The sequence below is a fragment of the Pieris brassicae genome, chromosome 4, assembly GCF_905147105.1.
Source record: "Pieris brassicae chromosome 4, ilPieBrab1.1, whole genome shotgun sequence".
Classification (NCBI taxonomy): domain Eukaryota; kingdom Metazoa; phylum Arthropoda; class Insecta; order Lepidoptera; family Pieridae; genus Pieris; species Pieris brassicae.
The window spans coordinates 4,699,089-4,720,682 of NC_059668.1; positions in this window are offsets into that span (position 1 = coordinate 4,699,089).

Genomic DNA, 21,594 nt, shown 5'->3' on the forward strand with positions numbered 1-21,594 from the left:
TATATGTTAATAAAATATGAATTACTATCTGGTTGGACAATTTGTATGTGTGTTTAATTATTTATCTTTCCCCCTTTACGAGACCAAAGGCCCCTTTCAACTTTTATTAAAAGGCTTGTTTGGTTATAAACTACTTTTCATGTTCCCCTAATGAGAATTCTGGTGACGAATAATCTGCTAAAATCGATTTTTCATTCATAAGCCACGACCCATACATATTCAGACGTGGCGCCTTCGGGGTCTCATAATAGATGACTTTGAATAGTATCGCATTAATAGATCGAGTAAATACAAGTTAAATCTACTAATTTTCTGACATTAATTAAACGGGGAGATCGCTCATTTACAAAAGATTTAGGTTCAACTTTTTATTTCCTTACAATAATATTACTGCTATAAGTTGGATCCTTTATCCAACTTATAGCAGTAATATTATTATTATAGATCAAATGTTAATATGATGAATAATATTAAAGTTAAAATGATAACTAAAGTTTCGTGATATACTTCAAACAAATCTAAAAACCTAAAGATATTTTTATAAGTAGCATATACATTATCTAAAAGCATCTTCAGATAATTAAACTTCAAGTATCCAGAAAGCTCATTAAAACAAAAAGCCCCTAAGGAGGCCAAGTAATTTCGTCGCCTCTCAGATCATATTATCTGTATTACTGATACAAATGATACAGTTCCGCTGGGACGTGCCAAAATATCATAAAGAGTGTTAATAACGAGTAAAATTTTAAAATATAAAAATTGTATTTTAATGTAGGAAATTCTTGTTTCCGTTCAATTAATACTTAGAAGCATGTGTCATATAGCGACGAAATCCAATTTCGGTGCAGTTCACAGAATTGCTGTGTGTGCTGTGTGTGGGTTTTAGTGTACCTTTTTAATTTTGATGACATATAGGTGAACAGTTTTACAATGAATGCAGTATAGTAGCACTTATAGTTTAAACTAATATATCTTATAAAATAAAGAGTTGGCTTGGCTTAAGCATGATAGTCTCGTTCCTGAGGTCGTAGCTTTGAAGCCTGGATGACCTATGTGCGTTTTAACTCGCTCGTACGGTATGGAAAACATATTGAGGACATCGGCATGCCTTAAACTCACCTCGAATCATCGTGGGTTAGATTATGCTTTTAGGAAGCACCACTGGTTAATGACTGAAATAGTACAACTGCTAGATGGATAATTATAAAATTCGCGTTGTATTACGTCGCTTTAAAACACTTTAGCTTTTTGACAGAACAGACTGAAAAATAAAAGACTTTTTTTAAATAGCAATTATATGTAGTATATATATATACAGCAAGGATATAAAATTATACGCTCAGTTAAAAATAAAATAAAAGCTCTATTCAAGCATAATAATTTTACCGCAAAATATTCCAAGTACCAATTTTTATTCACAGTTCGCGTGCAAATTCAAGCATTATGGAATAAATGAGATAAAATGCGGAAAACATCTCGACAGCAAATTACAAGTGAAAGCTGAGGTTCAACTACAAAATATTATCATCCAAACCAAGCGACAATAATATGGAAATGCAAATTCATTTGCACATTAATGCATAGTGTAGTACGGCTACTTGTAATGGAGCCTGATACATTTCTATGCCATTAATATGTTTAATGGGAAAAAAGACCTACTTCACCACATGGTGAATACGAAACAGTTACTCACTGGGACTTCTACAACAGAATATATTCGATTTATATTATATTAGAACAAATTGTATAGCAGTCGGCCTAGTTGTTTTTATCCCTATCGTGCGCCATGGAAAACATCGTAAGGATACCAGCATATCTCATTATCGAGTAGGCTTCTCGTCTATAAAGATGAGCGAAGAAACGGATGCAATCCAAAGCCCTTCAGGGATGTAGTGCCATTGGATTATTGTTATTATTATTTGAATAAATTGTTTATATTTGACGTAAAAGCGCTTGAATTTTGTAATAGACAGGCTTATTTTCTGAGAGTTTATTACAGAGTTTACCCTAAGTGTTTGGCTTATAATTTTATGCAACAATGTTGGGACTATAATGGTATTTTGTAAGTCTAAATTAATAGGCTCTATTAAAATGATCTTATGATTATAAATATTCCTTTTCAACAAGGAACATGGAACATTTGGTCAAGCAATTAAGTGAAAATGAATGAATGTACCGAAAAATGATATATATATATATCCTTAAAAAAACACTTTTTGAACGGATTGAAGCTATGTATTATTATTAAAAACTTATAATTATTACGTAATTTTAATTTTTTCCGACGTTTCGCGTGCTTTACAGCGTGCGTGGGCACGGTGACTGAAGACAAAAGGTGTTGTCAAAAGTATCACAGCTGCAGAGAAAGTTGTGTTATCTGTATTTATTGCCCCGAAGTTGATATCGACTAAAAGATGACGGGTTTTTGCAAAAATGACTCACGGTGTCCTCTTTTTTCGCGGATTGTTTGTCTTGGGGTTTTAATTTTGATGTTATTGGATCCCAGGTGTTTGATAATTTTAGGACGTCCTCTCTATTGAAATTGGGGTGTTTTTTATTTCAATGGCTTCGTGTACCAATCTTGGGAAGAATCTTTTTTCTTTCGCAAGTACTTTCGGTTGGTCAAAGCGTATGTAATGATTAGGCCTATCTAGTGTGTGTTCACAGACTGCTGATGTTGTGTGTCGTCTATGTTTTATGTCCGCAATGTGCTCTTTGAGTCTGTTGGACATATTGCATTTAGTTTGCCCTATGTAATAATATATGCCATAATAGGCCACAGTCGCAATCCAGTTTGTATACCTGCATCTTGCAACGGGGTGTTACTTTTGATTGGTTTTAGGAATTACTGAATCTTCTTGTGCGGCTTGAAAATTGTATTAATAGAAGCTCGTTTTAGGATCCAGCTAATTCTATCTGTAACTCCCTTTACATATGGCAGGCAGGTTGGCTGGCGTTTAAAAAGTGTTTTCTTAATGTGCAAAAGCTATGTTAACAAAAGACTATATATATATCGTCTTTAGAGCCAAATATACAGATGAAATCACTTCCCCTAACCATCAAATCTCGATGGAATGTCACTCGGTTGATATTTTGAAACTTTCTTCACCGCAATCTACATAAAAAATGAGCTGAGGGTTGGTGGTCCGCAACACGCTGCTAAATGAGGGCCCTTTGAGCTGTTAGTATGATTTACATATAAATGAAATCATACGAAAATTTTGTTACATTTACTTCTTTGATTTTTAAATTAAACGCAGTGGTATAAATTTCATGATTTAATTGGATAGACGATCTTGACCTCAAAATTAGGTTACACTAGAAAAAAGAGATATGTTTAAGATTCACTTCATCGATTCATGTCCCGTCACTAGGTTGACCAATGATTAGTTTACTATTGCTATCATTGGTATTCCCTAACTAATCACGTCATGTAACCAATTTCGATACAGTTTTTTAATATCCATGCTAGGTATGGGTATAGGGAACAAATTAAATATACCAAGAAAACTGAAGAAGATCCCTTTGTGGGATGTGAGAATATCAACGAAACGATTTGTGCTCAAGACATGATACATATGTGACCAATCACAATCGAACGCATCTTACGTCTTTTGTTTTAAATTCTTACAATTTAGTCAGAGGCGGCTCAGCCATCCACACGCTCCCGGTTCGTCAAAGGTACTCTATCCAAGGAAGGCAGTATCGTAACCAGACTGTTACACGGTGTTTACAAGGTTTAGTTTTTGAAGTCGGTTTTGCGATAACGAATGACGAAAAAGATTTATTTACATTTAAAAAGGTGTGGAGGAAGTGCTCTTCCTCCGCCCAAAAGGGATCCTCGACCAGTCTAATATTGTAGGTGTCGGTAAAAAGGAAAGGAAATATACTTTATAGCATCGTCAAGCCAAAAAGTTAATTACGTTAAACAAATGTTAGATTTGCCTTATACGTAAAATACATTTTATACTCAACCATTCTATCATCAAGGTCTTATATCAAAGTCGAGTCTGAGTGATGTATTACTAAGCACTTAAACTTTAGAATCGAAATAGGTTAAAATAGTATTTCTCTACGGTTAGATTAAACAAAAAAATGTCGTAAAAATTGAAAAGCTTCAGCACAAAACAAAACATTTTTGTTGAATGACACTTTTAATCTAAAACAATTTAGCCGACGCTGCTAATACTTTTTTATATTCTCCGTGTTGGCTCTAAATAAAGGAAATAAAAGTCATATTTTTGCCTCTTCACAGATCTCATTTTTCTAAATGAAAGTATAAAGCTATAGTCTACAGTGCCTGTTAAGTTCCAGGATGTTCCATCAAGTTCATTTGTTTCTTTAGGTATTAAGATACGTTCTTTGATTTTTAGGGCAGACTTAGTCTTTTTTACAAAACAGGAGGGATTGCGTGTACCTTTCGGACATTTTAAGACAATTCTTAAAAGAGAGCATGCCAGGACTGTTTTCGAGCGTGCTAAGTCATGTTGGTTTGGGAATACTCCGACGTATGTATTTTGCATTGTATATCGACGTCTTTTGATACGACTTTTGACGATTTTTCATTCCCGGCGTAGACGTTTGGGTTAAATAATTTGTATATATGCAATGTAAACATTCATTGTAAACTAACATATTGCGCGTTAAAAATAACAAAATGGTGTTAACCCACAAACTACCTTTCATAGCAAGTTCCTATGGATAGCTCAAAAGGTCTATAACAGCCTACTTCTGTTAATTAGAATGTGCGGACTGGGGTGCTAATAGAATAGCGAGAAACTTTTCCCTCATCTACATAAACCACTATCGTATAACAAACTTGTTGAAGTGAAATTTCTTTATCGGCGTTGGAAAAAAATACCCGTCACATTTTTCCGTTACGTGCCATCTTTTTCTTGTCCCTACCGCGCTTGATTCGAAGAGATTCAAAGCCATTAATAACAAAAATATATAATAACGATAACAATGATACTAATAAATGTATTACAATTGAAATTCTGTAATAATCTCAGTAGTAATAAGGTAAAATGAAATAATTATATTATTTGTAGTCATGTCTATGATAATAAAAGCCTTTTGTTAAACTTTATTATTTTTAATTTAATTTAATTTAAACAATTTCTGGCAAGTTGGATATAGTAGATCATTTTTTGAAAAATAAGGTCGAAGGTAAAGAAGTTTCATTTCTTACGTACACACACACATTTTTTTAAGAGACGTTCGCAACATCTATTTTATTTTTCAAAACTAATTTTATAATGAAAAGCTATAAGTTATTGTTGGTAATTAATTAACTTTATAACTTTTCTCTTTTAAAATGCACTTATAACTAAGTAAAACTTATATTGACGAAATAATTCTAACTAAAAAGTTTTCTTGTGTATCATATAAAATAATAACATAGCAAATTGTAACATGCCATTTAACGAAAACATTATTTTAACCCATCCTTTTATATTAATTAACGCAACGAGAACAAGCACCAAGAAAACGTTTAAGAACTGACAAAGTACGAGTGTACTTTGTCAGTTCTTAAACTACAAGTAATGTCAGACAAAGTTACTGATGCTTGATTTTATATGACGAAGATCAAATTAATTTGGATAGACTTTAAATAACGTATTAGCCTAATTGTGAGCATTTCAACCCCAGAATTTATGAACCAATGTATAGTTTATTTTTCTGTGCACTATATGCACTATATGAGACTCTTAAATAGGGGTCTCGTGTCAGGCACATAATGCGAATCACCTACTCACTCATTAAGATTCATATTTAATGAACCCGATGTAGAAATGTAGGGCTCACAATGGTTTGTAGCGCCAATAGACATATATAAGCTTGTAAAAGCATTTGTGAACATTTTTTTTGTAACATTATTCATCACATTTACGAAATTACTATAATTATTAGAAAGATACACTTCTTATCGTTAAAAGAACCATTACGTATATCACTTACGTGAGGTGAACATTCTTCCCATTTACAGCCATAGAACACGGCATAACGCATAAAGTTCTATGTTAACAATTGTTTAATAACGTAATATATAAATACACAATAATTTCACATTGTACAATGAGGCAACATTAATAGAAGTAATACAAAACCTGCTACACTCGAAAGGTTATTTAAATATAAATGCACATTCATATCCGTTATTTTTTTTATTGAATATGTTGTTAAATAATGATTTTTCATATGAATATGCTTAAAAAGTTCTTACATATCTTTCAACGGCCATAATATTTATTATACTTAGTTCACACCATTCGTTTATTGCACGTTTGTACTAAGTAGCATTCAACTTTTTCCATCACTCATATCAGTTCACACAGGTTAAATAAACATACCTCAATTTCTCGGAAAATACGTACCATATTGAATGAATTATGGGATAAAAGGGTTTATATTCCGGAGCGGATTCGATAGGTAAGTAATGTAAGCATTATAATAATGTCAATACAGGAAGTCAATGATTGATGTGAGCAAATAAATTGAATATATGAACAAATCGTGGTGAGAATAATTTAATTTGTGTTTATCAATTCATTTTAGGGTATAAGGTTGGTTTCTAATAAGTCAATTGGATAAATTATACGTTATATAATTTTTTTTTGTTACAGATGTTGTATAGGGTATTTCGTATAAAATAATAGTGATATGTGTTCCTGAATATTCACTGTTTTAAAATTTCAACTGGACATCGCAATTGTCAAGGAAGTTTATGCGATGTACAATATAAAACATAAGTATTCAAAATACTCATCAACCTTTGTTTATCAGTGTAAACACAATTTGATAGATGAAAAGTAAGAGTTCTTAGGTTTTCTTGTCGTGTTTGTCGTGTGTGCCTTTCCAACACTGGAGGTTGGCCAGTCTCTCAGGCTCAGTCTCGAGAAGCGTGTCTTGTCCTGATGCAGTACCTATACTTAAGTTTGCGATGCTACTAGTTGTATTTGATTTTTCCGTAAAGATACAAATTTATAGATGTTATAAAGGTAAATATATGTTGCTGTAATTTAAATGATTGTACAATATATTGTATACAATATTAACAGTTTTGTGATCAGTTATTTTAGAAAAGCGCAGTTTATTAATAATCATTGTACATAAAGAAGAATCTAATCAAAATTACCAACGTGGATTATGAACAAAGAAGTTCAGAGTTTTTTTTCTTTAAAATATATATTATGTCGTTTCAGAAATGGATAAATGTTTGTAGAACTAAGGCATTATTAAATATAGGTGTGTGAGTTAATCTGACAAAAATAAAGAATAATTTGTACGGACTCTTGCGGAATATCGCGGTTTAATTTGGTAAAACTTTAGGTATTTCTAATTATACAATCGTTTGCTAAATAAATGCACAATCTTATCGAGTATAATATTTTATAGTATAATCAAAGGCATCATTAAGTTGTTGATAGCAGGTATATTTTAGGTTTTTATATTGTAATAATAATAAGAAATAAAAATTTGTATAAGAATATCTATTCGTTTTCGTTTACATTATTTAAACTATATATAATCTTACATTTTCGGGTAAGCGCAGATAATGACCACCTAAAAATATAAATGAAACACTCAGGTATGAGTTAGCCCCATTAGGAGGCGTAACGTAACATAAAACATGCATCTGTTAATCAATGGTACAAGCTCTTAGGTGAAAGTCTGATTCTGAAATGCCTTACTCTGCAATTGTAAGTCCCTCATCCTCGCCTCGATCTGTCATACTGCGAATAATTACACGCCTCCCTCCGCTAGGCGGGTTTCCACCTCCTGATTGATGGAGCCGGAGATTGCATGTCAGGATTACATCTGCGAAGGATGTACGGATTGTTTAGTTGCTACCGGAGGGTAAATATGCTTGAAAAAACTTATAACCCGAGACTAACTGACGCCGAGACGAACTTATTTAATTATAGTAGGTTTTTTGAGATTATAAATAATATTATAAACAAAAGAAAGATTTTGTCCCAATGGTAGTGACCAAAACGTTTACTATGTAAAATGTAACAATTTTAACAAACAATTTTTGGTGCAATATTTCTATTATTTTCTTCAATTGGCAGCTCATGTCTGGTCGTGCTCAGCAAGGAAGCGTCTGGCAGCATCATATTATTTTAATCTAACCTAAATACAATACTAAAAAATCGATTTTAATAAAATGTTGGTGTAAGTAGGGCTAAATTTTCTAATGTTTGCGTGAGAAATTATTTTCTTATTCGCGTAAACAAAAGGCTTAAATGCTTTCTTCATTTCTTCTACGAAGGAAATGAAAAAATATATATAACGTCATAAGGCTTCTATATTGTTCTTGATTGCGATTCCTGAACTCCTATTATACAGTATCCTGTTGTGCATTCTTTATTTACTCCAGAAATTGGAGTACTTCGGAAAGTGTACGTAAGAATATTCAAAACTTTAAATTAAAGGAAGTTAGCAAAGTATCGGTACTCGAAATTCGTATCTTCTACAATTTCTGCTCAATATGTGGGTTTCACACTAAAATATACAAATGGATACACTTGATATCACTCATCACACTTGTCTGCTTGTCTTAACTCAAAAGCTCATTTATGAAAGTAGGACTAAGGGTGCCTCAAGTTACAATAATATATTCTTCAACATAAATATAAATGTAAAAAAAAAAAAAAAAATAGAAAAACATTAATTGTGTTTATATGAGGCAATTTTTTAAATCAGTCAAATTTTCTTGTCTCGTTAAAACCTATATATATTTTTAATGATGCTGGTTGCATCACATATATTATAGCCCATACAATATAAACATTAAGAAATTTCATTTTGACATTTAAGATTTATTTAGCTTAGTATTCAGTACCTATACTATTTTTAAAAATGTTTCACCACATTCTCGCTATATTTAATGTAGCGAGGTGGTCAGCATTCACGTTGTGTAAAGATTTCTGAAATAAATTCTGAGGTCGTGCAACGAAAAATTCAACTAAAATAACACGCTGCAGTAAGTTTAAAATATTTACGATAATAATTTTCATTACTTTATTGATTGAGTAAGATTATTATTGCAAATCAACAATGTATGATACGATACTGTAACATGCATTAAATAGGTTACGCCTGGCTTATAACTAAAGTTCACATATTTTATTTTATATTAATGTTGAAAAAGAAGTCCTTGGTCAAAAGGCCAAAACAAGGACTAAGCTGCTAAACTATGGTTTCATTACTATTGTGGGTAATAAACGACATACGACAAACGACATACTGCAAACTATGACTGCTGTATGTCAAATGGCAAAATTCAATACATTTCGTTTCTGAATGTCTCAGCTCGACTGTTTCATAAATTTTTAAATATAGATAGTGAACTTCGTTTCTAGGAAGCAGAATACAATAGCCACTAAGATAAATTATTCACCCATTCAAATAGTGGTGATATTACGACCCCTTTAGTTTACCTGTTTAATTTAAGTTAGAGTGTATTTCCACTACTGGGTAGAGTTTATATTTTCATAAGGTTATATTTCTTTGAAGCCACACTCAAATGCCTTTGGTATTCCAGGCACGTTTTGTCTTCCTCGTATATCACCTAGGCAAAATTTGACAAACATAAAGTATATGATATGTAGATCTATATATTTGGCAATATATCAAATTTGTTTTTATTCAGTGCAGACTTTTTTAATCGTCCTATTTACGCATTAAGTTGTAACTCGTGTTATTTTAAGCCTTGAGGGGTAATGCGTTTGAACTCCAGCGGTGTGAACATTAATGGATTTTTATTACTGACTATGTGTGATAACTTCCTTCCTCTCCGTGTGAAATCCATTTACCATAACCGATATCCAAAACTTATTTAGAATTCTGTTAAAAATAAATAAAAAAAACATATTAGAGTTTTTAATAATAATACATAGCTTCAATCCGTTTAAAAAGGGTTTTCTTAATGTGTAAAAGCTACGTTAACAAAAGACAGTACTATAAATAACCATGATCAATAAAACACACGCGTAAAGGCGCCCCTTGCTATAGGTTACTATTTATGGAAGAAGACATGCTTTAAAAACATTATATATAGTGGCATGTATCGATTGATACGTTAGCTAGGTATTTCATATCTCGTGTTGTTTTCCACATGAAAAAGTAATCTCTTCAGTGTTTGTTTTTGTATATATTGTAGTGATAATTGCGGGTAACCTGTAATGGCAAGTTATTTGTTTATATAAAAAAATTGTCACAAAATAACATTCGATAAATTAGAATGTATCATCCCTACAGCCTAACAATATTATCAATACATGTTCATGTACGGGCACAAGATTGCAGAGAAATCGACGTTCAACTAGTAATTGTAGTTTCGGTTTGATTGGCGTTTTAATTAATGCCATGTTACCTGTGCTTTGCAGTTAGTTCCTTCCCCATACCATGCATATAATTAACTTATAGATACTATCACAAATAGGATGTTGTTTTATCATATGATATACATATGATTACTATTTCAATCCAACAACGAGAGGTGTTAGCTATATTTGTAGAAAACAAAATTGCACCAACTAAAAGTGAAATAAAATTACTAAGCAATTGAGACTACCGAACGTAGTGCAAAAGTTTTTAATTAAGCTTTACGTAAACTGCTATATGCAACCATGCCTTCCGTAAGCCAATTCATTTATTAGATAGTATATAGTCTAAGCATCTATGAATAAAAATGCATTGTTTGCGGCCGGTTTACGCAATAAAAATCTGTGGAGAATGTTTCATCTAACTTGTAATCTTTTTGTTACACAACAACGGAAAAATTTGTAATAAAAGTATATTAAAACTAGTGTTAGAATATTTAAATTATTATTTATTTTAATATATTTTTAATCTCGCTTTAAACATCTTACCTCATCCTACATAAATATTATTCAAAAACTTATTAAAGTTTATTGAAAGTCTTTGTTTTTTATTCAGTTTGAAAATTAATAATGTTGTTATAAGTAATAATTGGATTAGCAATGTTAATGCTCAAGGTACTTAGTACTTTTATATAAATTTTATTAAATTACACGTACAGTGTACATACCAACGTCCCTGTATTTATAAAACAAGCCGTAAGTAATGCCAACAGTAAAGATAAACATGAGAACTTATTTATCAAACATAAACATAGAGATGTAAGAGGAAGAAATAAAACTGCTTCAGGAAATAGCCCATTCACCGCCCTTTCCTCGGGTATTAGCAATTTTCTTTGTGTGACTCCTCCACAAAATTAGGAAAAAGATACATTAAAACAAACCTTTTAGACATTATAGATTTTTTACAACTTTCTTAATACTTCCGACTTCAAAATGTAAAAACGAATCGTTTAGTTTACTATAAAAGGTCATATTAAGGTATTAATAGATATAAAATAATAATGAACTTTATATTTTGTTCGTCTTATTTTCAAAATTAAAAATAATTTTATAAAGAGATTACGACGTGCTTATAAAAAAAACCATACCTACGGTTTCAAAGCTAATCTGTGAATAAATATCGTTTTAAAATATCACTAGGTATTGATAAAGAGGACTTCAAAAGAACTTATCTTCAAGAGGTTCCTGAGCTGTCAGACCCGTATCAAGTAATAAGGGATTCTTTTCTGACGAGAGGGTCAGAGTTTCATCTTATCTCATCGAATTTACACTGAATTAAATATTTGAGTGATCTGTTCAGGTGAATTGAGCTTCGCTATGCTTTTCACGACGTTTGATTATTATTGTTGTTGTAGCTTATTGTGTATGTGTTGTATATTGCTAGTTTGCTATACTCTAGCACGCTTTTGTATAAAAAAGTGAATTGAACTGTTATAACTAAAATAATAATGTTCTGTCTTTTTCTATCACACCTTATTTGATAGAAGTGAAAAAGATCTTTGGGTTACACGAAAAAGTGTACAATGGTAATAAAATTTTATGGTGGTTTGTGATTATAATGTGTAAAGAACTTTATTTCTCATTACAAAAATCATATTTTATTTACATGAGAAACTTTATGTATATACGAGCAAGATACATTTTCTACATCCCAATTTCAGTGTAGTAGATTCACTCTGACATGTATTTTTAATGCCCTTTTGAATTTGTTAAACGCGCTAATATTGCGAATTTTAGATGGTAATTGATTCAATAGTTGCACACCCTCATACCTAATTGACCTCTTCAAATAATTTGTGCGTGGCTTCGGCAAGATAAGCAAACTCGCTCGATGAGTGTTGCGTGTAGTTGTGTGTTGGATTTTTTTAAATGATAAGCTACTATGGAGGGAGTTTGTTGAATGCCAACCTCCACGACGCCTCAGAGACTCAAGCCTGCACGGGATAATACGTTTATGTGTTCGTTTGAAAACACCCGTGCAGTAACCAAAGTTCCTCGGCGCGGCTTTGAATACCGGTGGGGATTGACTTCGTACGTACCGCTATTGTTGCCAATCCCTACGACACCTCAGGTACTCGGGCCTGCACGGGATATTACGTTTAAGTCGTCGTTACGTTTATGTCGTTTGAATACGCCCGTGCAGTAACCAAAGTTCCTCGGCGCGGTTTTGTATACCGGTGGGGATTGACTTCGTACGTTTTGTCAAGACGGTTTGACGTAGTGCTGGCACCGCCTTAACCCACGCACCCCTGCTAGTGCGTAATTCTTTGACGTTGTCTTGAAATGAAACTGCGCCTGGATCTTGTTTCTTGCTTCGCCGATTATTCGTGGGTCCCAGTTCGTAGTCAGAGGAAAGAGGAAAGAGAATTTTGCGTAGATCTCGCCGAGCTTAAGTACTCGAACAGTATACCGCGACGAGAGCTGCGCTTACAAACATCTGCGCCGGTATAACGCGACGAGAGCTATGCGACCCTTTTGTTCGGCGAAGCATTTGTTCATTTATTTATTAACCATTTTTCATACTTAAATTATTTACATATTTTAATTATAGAACTTATAACACATACTTAATTTCTACTTATAAGCTATCAACAATATTCTCATCAAACTTATAACTCATACTAAATTTCTACTTATGCCCTGCCAAATATATTCTTATTTATCTTATAATTATAGAGTCGCCAACAGAGTTAATTTAAAAAAAAATAAGATACAGGTGCTATAAACATATAGTTGTTATAATAAAATTATGCTTGAGTTGAATTAACATAAAGTTAATAGGTATTAGACAGGTACGTTGAAAGTAATACTTATTAACGTACTCCTATTAGTACTTAATAACAAAATAAATGTCAAAAATAAGTAAACAAAACAAAAAATTGTGTTTCAACTTGAATATTAGAAACTAATTCTCATGGTTCATGGTTGCATTTATTTTGAATCTGTGACATTTTGATTTATCTATGCCAAGAATCGAGATATCTGTCAACGCCTGTGCTCCCTAAAGCTCTATTAATCTGTGGTGAAATCCTTTTCAGGAAACATTACGTCATTTCAATTGTGCAAACACAATTAATCTTGTTTCACCAGGTGAATGTTTTATTTAATTTGTACAGTTTTATTTAACCTAGTTATAATACCATAAGGGATATAATAAGGGAACACGTTGTAATTTATTTTATTAGAAGGGAAATATCATGCAATATTACAGACAACTAACAGGTTAATTTGTCAGAAGTGCGTTGGATCTATATTTGAGTTTAATTGAGCAAATCAAATCACTGTCTTGTTTTAAAATTAAGATGACATTGACGACAGTCAAAAATCTCTTCGAATCTGCGATATTTAATACATGCCGAGTTGAATGAGAGTGTCATGATGTCAATGATATATTAAAATATATTTTATGAGTTATTAAAACTATTATTTTCAAGATTTGTCAAGAGGCAGTTTAAGAAAAAGAAATGCGAAACAAGAGAGTGCCACAATAGCGGAACATCAGTCAAGTCACAAACAAGATTACAATGTAATCAATCAGAGGGGCGAAACGTCGTCAGCAATTAATCAAGTGACGTTCCGTCGTAGCAAACACTGACAGCGCTCGGCTTACAGCTAAGACGTTCAACGTTCGATGAATCTACCAGATGCAGATACTGCATTATCATTAGCTTAATAGCATTGCTATGTACGAGTAAGATTCTAAAACTTATCAAGCATCCTCGATTGATTTTCCAATAGTTTCCAATGTTAACTATTTATCATTAAGACACTCTCTTTTGACAATCTAAATATAAGGTATATCGACGGTGCTGGTAGTTTTAACTTGCCATATATATAAGGTATTCAGTAGTACTGATAGCTTTATTATTAGATCAAGGTTATTTTGAAAATATACAATAGTTTACACATAAAACATTACAACAACTAAATCGCATAAAACTAACTGATCAAACTTTTTTCTCTGTATCTTTGTTATCACGTGTGAATGTCGACGCTTTAGGTGGACGGAAAAATAGTGACCAATTTATGTTCCATAGTCACATAATGTTAGGTATTTTTATCTTTTCGTTATATATATTTATTTAAAAAATATTGCTGCTACTTAGTTTTACATTACATATTTAGCATACATTATGATGACGAGTTGGATTTAACTAATGTATAAATCCCGAAAAAGTTATTTTACCACAGAATTGACATATCCCGATATTAATCAGTTATGTCAAACCACAATCAAACAAACTAACTTTGGCATTACATGTCCTTATAGATACAGTAATTTGCAATATTATTAGGATTATACGATACGGTAAATTGGTCTTTATATTTGATATAAGAAGTAGTTATGTAAGGTAATGAAAAGCAATGACAAACAATTCGATAAGTCTTCAAAAATCTTGCGTAGTTTATTATCAAGCATTTTTACGGATGTCTTGTACAAATCATAAAATATCCTCTATAACCACGATGGGTTATAGATATATACACAAACGATACACGAGGAATAAAACCGTTGTTAGTTGAACTGTACAAATGAAACGAAACTACGTAATTGGCTTTGTTTCAGAAAATGACTCGATTCTGGCCGACTGACATCGTTACTGTACTTGAAAATGACTGCGATTAATAACAGAAGCACACATAACTCTTTATAAATATCACATTACTGAACGAATAATAAATAAATAAAACTTTATTAATGAAACCTTGTTTTATTGTTGCATTATTTTACAGGCGTTGTTCTCTACACTAGGACATTTCTGTGTTGTAGGTGACCAGACTCTTCTGAGATGCAAGAAAAGAATAATAACATAGTACATAATAATAATGTGAGAATGATTTTACGAAAATGGCTCCCGTCTCCGTAATTTGTCTTAACGCAAACCACAACAAGTAATAGTTTTTCTGTACTACTGTATACTGTAGTGTACTAACTTTAGCACACTTTCGGAAGTTGCTAAATATTACAAATGTCTAAATTATTCATAAAGTATGGATTTTGATTATACTTTGAATATATATATAATAAATAGGTTAAGGCATACAATTAATTATAATCATACTGCACATATTTTGTTATTTTTGTTTCCTTTTGTATACTATTTGACTATACTGTTTGGCTTTAATAAATTACTGTCTCATTTTAATACAGTACTGTCTTAATATCGTTGTTCTTTTTCGGTTCCATATTCCAGTAACACCATAAACCATACAACTATCCCAAAATACCAAACAAGCAAAGTGCTTATAATCATTAATTAAAAATATATGGATCATGTATTATTTATTAACGGTGGACATTAATTACACTTATATAATGTGTCAAACCATTTTTAAATAGCCAACGAACTATATAGCTTAACTATTTTCTTAATTACGTAAATCCCAATGCAACTCGTGAAAAATAAACGGCTTTAAAGTTTAACATTAAGCTACCAAGTTGAAGCTGTACTCATTGTTCCCATCTCTACATTTTCTGTGCTCAAGTAACAAGTAAGGACTTAAGAGAACTAAATGACTCAGAAGTTTCTGAACTTAGCACTCGAAATTGTAGATATAAGTATCGATACACAATTGAACTTAAAGTTAAAATCTTTTCTATCGCGGTTAATGTTGTATATTTTTGCTACAATGATAAGAGATTTTAAGCTGCTAAAATATTCTTTATTAACATTTTGTTTGTAGAAGGAAACGGGCAAGAGACCGACCCAACACCGCTGCTTATGGATCCTCACATTGCCAGAGGGCTATAGGAATTGGTACGCTCTTTTCTTTTCTTAGTTGAATTGGTTCGAATATACATCAGTGTTTAGATGGGTATAACTGGAATATGGAACTAGGAAAGAAAAAGGATATCAATCCAGTACTGCATAAAACCATCAATTCAAAAAAACTAACAATGCACCATTCATCAAATTCTTAATTTTGTATACAACATTCGTAAAGAACTCAAGAGTATCAGACTGTATACGAACGGTACAAGTAACTTGTAATAGGAGGCATAGAAGGTTGTACAAGGAAATATATGCAAAATTCTGAGGCCATGAGTCCGCGAAAGCCCAAAGCTCAAGCATGGTTGTGATACTGGAACATTACATATCTTGTTCCAAATACACATCGAAAATAATTTGAGAGAAAAAACCTAATCAAAAGGAATTATTCTACGCTACATGGAGATATACTGAGGGTTCTAAAATAAACCACGGCAGTCAATAAACATCAACTTGAAGGCTTCAGTTCTTAGTTAACTCACAAACTAGGCTACAATGCAGTCTTGTAGTGGATGTAGATCGTTAATTAGCTCGAAAATACCGCTTCGGAGCTTACTTGAGCTATTAAGTGGAAACTTTAAAGCAAGTACACATAGCATTTAATAGATGTTGTATGTTTGATGATACACGGTTATAATTACTATTTATTCACGCTTAACATCCAACCAAAGTTTGGCATATTATTCATGCAGACTTCTAAAACGATATAGTGTAATAGAACTTCATTTTTAAAAAAGCTTTTTTTATATAATACGCATACATGTCATTTGCGTGCATCAGTTGTAGTGTTTCATATTATTTAATGTATTGTATAGTTTTAAAATACATAGAAATCTCTTATTTATATATACTAAAAAACACGTTCAAAATTCTATCATACGAGTATGAAATTGCATTGTTCTGTGTAATGATTTTAGATTTAATTTGATGATTAAAACTGTAAAATGTTGATACATGTTACAGGTTATCGTACAATAGTCGTAGTTCTGTTGGACTAGGACTGTATACATGGATCATTTACTAAATTATAATTACGTTTATATTAAGTTTGTAAATAAATCATAAATAAAAAACTGTTCAGCGCAATCTCAACGTATAAAACTTTACTTCTATCCAATTTAATCTTCAGTTTAACGAGGCATAAAGCTGGTCATGGGAAATTTATATTCTCCAAGCTGTTTCGGAAATCGTAAAGGCAAGTAATTGATCAAGGACCAGCTGATATCCGCTTACACCTGGGACTTTACAAATGATCTCAATTCCATGATTAATACCATCTATTGTACTAATTTGTTGAATGTTTATCATTATTTCAAATGCTTAGGTAACAGCGCTGACAGTATACAATCAGGATGTTAAGAGCAATCTAATGTTTGACTGAATTTATTTTTATAGCATCTTCCTAGTCACGATTTATAATTAAATATAATAAATAAAATGCATTGACGGCGGCAAGATTCTGTTAAAAACTGTGTTATAATGCGTTATAGAAAGTTATGTTATGGTATGACGAATAGGTAAAATAATGGTAAGATTATTACGAACAAACAAATAGCAAAATAAATAAAACTCCACAACATATTTATTCAAATTTACACCAATAAAACGGTAAAGTACCGATAGCAAACCAATTGTTTCTTCGAAACATAAAATTTATGTCTCTATCCCGACTTAGTATCGGAAGGAAGAGCCAGACAAGAGGGAATTTATGTAAATAATACTTGTAAAGAAAACAATTGTTTTGTACAAGACTAATATTTTTCCATTTTCGTTCCACTATCTATATTGACTTCTTTCTTCAATTCGTAAATTAATAATTGATTGTAGATGCAATTGGTCATCATTCTATGGTTTTTAAAAAAAATCGAAACTAAAATGCGTATAAGTGAAATATGATTTATATTAAACACTTATTGCATAAGGTAACGTAATTGCAAAACGTAAGGTCCAGGAATCCTCGTTTTATATGAGCTGTTTAAAAACTTGTAAAAGTGAAACTTATTCACTGTTAAAGAAATAAGTTTTATTGTATTTTGTGTGTATTTAGATGCACGTTAACTTGGTGAACCGTATCAATTCAATGCTTTCCTTTGCAATAAAGCGATTTTCTGTAAGTCAAAACTTTAGTCACAGATGCGCTTATTTTGAATAAGCTTATTTATGCTTTCCGAACCGAACAGCTAAAACAACAGCTAAAGTTATGGCTCGTTAACAATATACCATTTGCATGATAGAGTCGTTAGTATGCGAATGAATAAAAATAATACCTCTATAGGGATTATGACTGAACTTTGGCAAGGGGCCGTGTAACATTTTATAAGCGAAACAGTAAATATGAACATTAAACTTTACCTATAAATTAGAAATATGCAATATTTACTGGGCCTCGTAAATGTGTCATAATTTTATCCTATACTTTTATTACCATAATAAAATTTTAGTCTTCTAAATTATATTTTTAATTGGATTTTTTCAAAAAAGTAAGAAATATTCTTCTTCAAAGAAATAATAAAGTGTTTACTTTAAAGATTGTACTTCATATCATAACAACAAGCTATACTCTGTGTTCTTATCAAGCTGTATTCATTGGTATAAATTATAAACCAATGTAATTTCAATATATAAAGCATTTTCCATTAAACAAACGGGGAACCTGACGTTACAGCCGCCCGTGGACACTTACACTGCCAGATGGCTTGCATTGCCAACCTGCATCATTAAATGGTAATTATTCAATAAAAAAAAGAAGGCAGGCAATAAAACATAATATTATCTAGTTACCTGCTTCTGCTATTAGACTAGATGCATAGAATACTTAAAAAAACAAAAAAGCTTAAAATTACTCTAAACAAAAGCATTAATCCAAGATTAAGATTTAGGCAATTGGTATTTTTATTGATATTAGAATCTAATGTGATCTACCAAGCTTTCATCTAACTATACACCAAGAGTATACAGTATTCATGCATTTCATCACTTTGATTGGGTCACGCTGGTCAAGGGTCTAATTCCTACTGTCGATCTAAGCCCACTTGACATATTACCAGAAATGGTAATCGCCTCTCATGATCGATGAACTTGATAAGTAGCGTATTTAGTTGGAATTGTGTTCTCCATTTAGTTTGGAACGTTTGTTGTGATTGATTGTAATAGGATTTATTCGTATAATTCTAACATTGAAAATATATACAGAATAATATCATGCAGTTTATGTCACGTACGTGTTAGTTATACGCGATTAAAAAGAGTCGCAGTGAGCCAGTTTGCCAGCTCTCTCACCTGACCTCCTTGAAACTGGTAGTAAATATAAATTATACAATATCTTGATTTTATACTAATTAATAAGCCATTGTATTATTACTATGTTTGTGGTAGACAGATTACTCCATATAATAACCACATCCACATAGAATAATAGTACTTATTGTGAAAGATAAGGTGACAACAACTCGCTCATGGTGCATGATCTTCGGTTCTTTGATGTGATTGCCCACGATAAAAATAACCTCAATAAAATATTATAAATTAAGTACTGAACATTAATATGTTCGCTGGAGCTGGGATTATATTTAGATTGATTGATATTGAATGCGAAATAAAATATTTTTTTTTTACTAGTGCACAAGAAATAATAACATTGCCATAATGTACATAAATATTAATCAATACAGTTTGATTCGGCAATAAGCGACAACACACTATACAATCGTTTTCATAAATTAAATCAGAAAAGTGAATGGCTTACAAAGCAATTCATTTTATAAACCGATTTCAATTCAATTACTTGTTTATGAAAATATCAGAAATCATTTTTCCGAGCTTTCCGCGAAGTGGAGTGAGTGATTGAGCTGATAACGATACAGAGACCACGTTGTTTCGTATTGATGTTTACTTTGGCTTAGGCCCATATTACAAAAACAAGGAAAAAATAAATGCAGATACAGATAATACGGTATATTCTTTACGTATTCTTGAGAAATATATTTTATTTTATTGCTTGCAAACGCTCGGCACACTGATACATTGGTATAAAAAAGCACAAAATACATTTTTTTAAGTGACAGGCACTTATAGCTAAACTTGACATATACGAAGAGCTCATACAAAAATTAAACAAAACAATTACTAATCAAAAAAATTAAAATCGATTTTAAAGTGAGGGGAGCAACTATGGATATCCAGACCTATCTCGTTTATCAGAATGCCTAAACTACCTACTACTAGGTTGCGTGTCTTACAGAGCCTACCTATTTAGTAGCCACATGCTAACCCATAGAGACTGTTCACTTTTCTGGAATTAAAACCGTAGTACTAAATAAAACAACATTTAATTAAAAAATACTTTAACCAGTCCAGAAGTGGTCTTCGAGTTGTAAGCTTTAATATATTATGCGATTCATTTTTATTTATATACTAACTTGTTATCTATGTACGTAATTAATAGTTGCTTGTCAACATTTATTACAATTGACATAATTTATTAAAAAAAACAATGCGTGATGATGTGAATTGCAAGCGGCATACAAATAATAATTCAATTTGAAACACTGCACCACAAATACGCCGATAAAACTTAAGGATGTATGATAAAACTATAGTAATGAAAACAATTTCAATATTAAAAAAAAAGGCAATAGAAAATTCCTTTCCTACAATTCACTGTATCTCTGTAATAGTTTATTTTATATTATCTTCTTTATGTCGAGAAATATATATTCAAAACATCTAGAGCATAATGAAAAGTTTAATACTCATAAATAAAAATTGAGAGTATGATCGTGATACAAGCGGCTAGTATTTTAAAACGTGAGTCAAACCGAATATCAATATTAAACAATTCGCGTACTGAAAGTGGCATCTTAAAAAGCCTATAACAATGGATTTGTTTCGTCACTCTTCATTAATTAAACTTCTTCTATTAAAGTCTTAAGTTAGTCTTTGGCTTATAAAATATCAAATTGTACTATTTTGCATACAATTATAAGCCACTAAATGGAAACTTATACAATTTATCCAACCTCAGAGGATTTATCGTAAACGATGAGAGAGTCTACTATCGTTGTATTACTGTGTAATTTTTTCGTGACTCTTTATTATTTAAAAAAAGTAAGTTCTCACTTTATGTGCATTTTTTTAACTAAAATAACACGTTGCATACATACCTAACGAGGGTCTTTGATCTACAGTCTACACCGTCTTTGCCACTTTGATATCTGATTGAGTTGTCTATATTCTTCCTGGGAAGCATAATGAAGAAATCCAATAGCGTTACAGCTATTAATTAGATTGAAACGCCTTTTTATTATAATATAATTGTTTAGAACGCTGGTAAGATTCATTAGCATTTCCAATGTTTCTGTTGCTAAACTTGGAACTGCCATTGTCGTACGATTACGCGTACTTGGAGAGTAGACAATTGAAAAATAAATGTA